Raw genomic sequence first — 3,977 nt, 5'->3', positions numbered from 1 at the left:
GTTTTGAGGGGTGAGCTGAAAGTGCATTCTAGGCACAAGTGCAAATTTTATTAAGTAGCCTACTTTGGGTGTTTATATCTTTTGCCCTGTTGATCGTCATGGAGAAATTCAAAATGGATTCAATTGTATGCATAAAAGTGAGTTACCCTGCAAAATTTCAAGTCTTGACGAATCCGTTTGCTCCGTTTTCATAGCCAAATCCATTTGTAGTTTGTGATGTTTGCACAAATGTAAAAGTGTTCTGGTGAGCGTCATGTCAGAATGTTTGTTCCGGGCTAATGTTGGTATAAATGGTGAGCTACGTTTCAAATTTCAAGGCTCTACCAATCCGTTTGATCGGTTTTCAAAAGAGCTCATTTTGCCATCAAATTCAGTTATCCGCACTTCCAGTGTTAGATCAATTAATGTAGCCGTTTTGGTGAGCGCGCCATTTGCATCCTATCAGTCAGGTGATCAAACTAAGAATTCAAAGATTTAATATGTACTTAAAGGTACCTATGTTCCAAATTTGAGAGCTTACGGAGGTCGTTTGGTATTTTTAAGAAAGGCGTCATGTATTGCCAGAACATTGACTTCATCAGGTCCGCAGTGTCGACAAAGCCAGTTGGGCATTTTCGGAAATTATTATCTCTTCGCTCGGGACTCGTCTTGAGAAACCGTTTGGTAGATATCATCCTTGTATATCAAAGTACACGCCTGTCAGATGGCGAGCTCCAGAAAGGTGTTTTGACAGGTTTGAAAATTACGTCTTCGCGATTAAATGCAAAAATTGCGGCGTAATTGCCTGAAAGATGTAAAATGCAATTTTATGATCCGAAAATGGTGCCGATCAATTGCAGAGGTATGTTTGAGGTCTGTGAAGATATTCCAAAGGCCAGTAGCTTGAAAACGAAATTTTTTTTAGTCGGACCCACTTTGAGGCCCGACCTGGCTCATGCCTGTGCTTTAATTTTAATGGTGAAATGTTCTTTTCTCCTGGCAATATATGTGTATCCATATTGGATCAATTTGAATTTGCCAGTCAGACAGTGAGAGAGAAGAGAAAGTCCAATACCAAATGCAAATTGGTATGTGGAAAATGGAGAGGTTTTTTTTTTAATGGTTTTACTTTGGCTGGCAAATAAATTTTCAAAATTTCAATAGCAAGGTGTAATTCCATTATGCTCCTTGCATGGTTTTTGAAAGGAAGGTTTTTTAAAAACTTCAACAAATTGCAGTTGGCAGATGTTTTTCCATTAATTCTCTTGCTGCATGAAGAAGGAATTAAGAGGCATTAGAAAATTTCAGCAAATACAAACATTTGTTTGCTCTCCCCTCCCATGTGGTATGTGAGGCAGTATTAAAACTGAGACCAAATGTAGTGAGCAGCAAATGGAGAATATGGAGGATTTTAGAAACTTCAAACAAATGCAATGTGGCAGGTTTGAGCCCAAATTCCATGATATATGCAAAGTCCTTGCTGCTGGAGAGGGGCATTTTGTAATGCAAAGTTCTGAACAGCAGCAACTTCCTCCTTGCATGGAAGCCAATGGGGATGGTAAAAAGGGCAGCTTGGTATTTGAAAGAGTTTGTAGAAGACTTCAAGGTTCTATGTGGGCATTGGAGTTACCAGCAATCATTGACACTGCAGCAAGTTACCAAAGCAAGTGTGCCAATAGGAAACCACTCTCACATGCTCTCCCTCCAGCAGTAAACAACATTCAACAAACAGCAAACTTCATTCCACCCACATAGCAATTGGAAGTGACAACAATGGATTAAATCTTCAACCAAATACAAATGGCATGAGACAATAGCAGCAATCAAAACCAATAATGCAAAATGTAATAGAAACCCCCTCTGTGTGGCTATTTGGAGGCCATTTTAAACATGTAGCAAGTGCATGTGGAGGTGTAAAGGCAATGTCCGTGACTTTGCTAGCATTTTCCCTCCCTCACGTGTTGTTTGATGACCAACATTTTCGATCAAATCTGGAAATCGCCATTAAAACTCAAGAAAAGAGCTTAGAAAATGCAGCTACAGGAAGATGCATATATCCCACATTGGCTGTGCACTGGGAGTTTTTGGTATTTATATACAAAAACGCACAGCAATATAATGTCTAAGCCTTAAAGGCTTTTGACACAAGATGCCCATGGGCGCCCAAGGCGGGCCCACACGTGAGCACGTTTCCTGAGGCGATGGAAGAGTTGACTAGACGAAAACCAAGTGGACCCCATGCAGGCACGCTTCCCGAGGCAAACAAGCAAAATTTTACAGACGAAGGTCGGGTTAACGAGTGAGCAGGTTCGAGATGGATCGACGGTGCGCGCTATTTCGCAAAGGGAAGATGCACGCGAGTTAAGGCTGCGAAATAGCGAAAGTGAACGAGATCCATCCACGTGGCACGTAGGTGGCGGGTACAGTCGCCAGTCCAGCAAGCGGGTCCCGGTGAGGTGGCGATGACGTGGCATACAAGCAAGCGGCCAAGTGGCAGTGACGAAGCAGATGACGTGGCGATGATGAGGTGTCATCCCAGGTGGCATCTGGTCAACCCCATCAGCCAATCAGAAGCCGCCACGTGGCAAGGCGTCAGAGCACAAATGGAGGCAAAAATCAAATTTTAAATGAATAAATGATATAGTTTAGACTATATTGAAATTCGAAATATTTAAATGATGGATCCATGATGAGAATTAATTCGCCCAGGGTCCAATTTTTGGCCAAAGTATAAAGTATTATATATCGCCGAAAAGCTCTCGGAGCGAGGAATCTGATTATGAAGTTAATTTGGACAAATGTGAAGTATTTTAGAAGCAGTTTTCACGGGAACGAAATTCAGTTAGAGAAGGGACACTTGGCAATTCAGTTACAGATTTGATTTGGTTCCCTCTCTCTTTTTATTCCCCATTCTTCTCAGTTGTAAGGGTTCCAGAAATTTGGAAAATTCTCCAGATTTGATGGCTTCCACTTTCTGAATGTCAGGATCCAAATTTGTAAATGCTTTTGGTTTGTTTTAGGGTACAGAGGATTGCAATGCATTGTTGTAAATGTGATCTTAGTTGCAGGTCTTGCTTGTGTCAGGCATGAGTAACTTCCCATGATATTGTCTCTGTGTATGCATTTAATTGTTATGAATTGAATCCTCAAGGAGGCTTATAATTTGTCATCTCAAGGAGATTGTATGATTGTTTGTAGGCATTCTTCAATGAAGAGTTTAAATTCTATAATCAGTCATAAACAATGGAATGTGTCCCAGATCTGATAATTTTATGAATGGATTGAGTAATGCATTAGTACAAGGTATTAGTGCAGGGAAATGTTGTAAGGAAAAACAACTTGCATCTATGATTTATATTTGTAGTTCTGTGTGTGACTCTGTTGCCCAATGAACAAGGCACTGGTCTTTGACAGATTTGGGAATGGTCTCAGAACAACAATTTAAAAGATAAATCTATTTCCCTTTATGTTTAGGGGTGTGTTCTTCTCATTCCAAGCTCTGTTTTCATTTATGGACCATTACAAGATATCATGTTCCAGATCAGCACGACACATTTTAGAAATGGTTTATTGATTGGATAATGTGTAAATGTATTGAGGCAGACATATTGTATTGCATCAAGACTTCTTTTGTAAATATAATATCTTTAGGGAGCCGACCTAATCATGAGGTCTTGGGTTTTGTATAAATAATTTTAAGATGTATGAGTGTATATGTATGTGAGTGTGTGCAAATATTGAAGATCATTGTGAAGAGCAAAAATAAGTAGATCGTTGTGCGAATCACACAGATATTATCTGAAGGTTGAAGGAAAGGTTATGAAGGTGTATGGAACTCATGGTTAGAACTTAAATCAGTACTGCATCCAACATTGTAGATGCTATACTAAAGCAGTACATTGTTATTGGATTTAACCATCCAATTGTAGTCAGTGTGACTCCTATTTTGTGATTGAGCAGTGAGCTCTAGGCGGTTGGCCTTTCTGCATGTGCAAACC

The 3,977-nt window shown here is 40.0% G+C and overlaps 1 long non-coding RNA gene across 1 annotated transcript; it reads left to right on the top strand.

The window, feature by feature from the left end:
* The first annotated feature begins 2,118 nt into the window (after window positions 1-2,118).
* Window positions 2,119-2,700, top strand: LOC131858678 (uncharacterized). The gene is made up of 2 exons (XR_009359019.1): window positions 2,119-2,392; window positions 2,436-2,700. It is a non-coding gene; the product is annotated as an uncharacterized LOC131858678 (long non-coding RNA).
* The last annotated feature ends 1,277 nt before the right edge of the window (window positions 2,701-3,977 follow it).

Source organism: Cryptomeria japonica, chromosome 10 (assembly GCF_030272615.1).
Source record: "Cryptomeria japonica chromosome 10, Sugi_1.0, whole genome shotgun sequence".
In the NCBI taxonomy this organism is placed as follows: Eukaryota; Viridiplantae; Streptophyta; class Pinopsida; order Cupressales; family Cupressaceae; genus Cryptomeria; species Cryptomeria japonica.
This window is presented reverse-complemented; position numbering and strand designations above follow the sequence as displayed.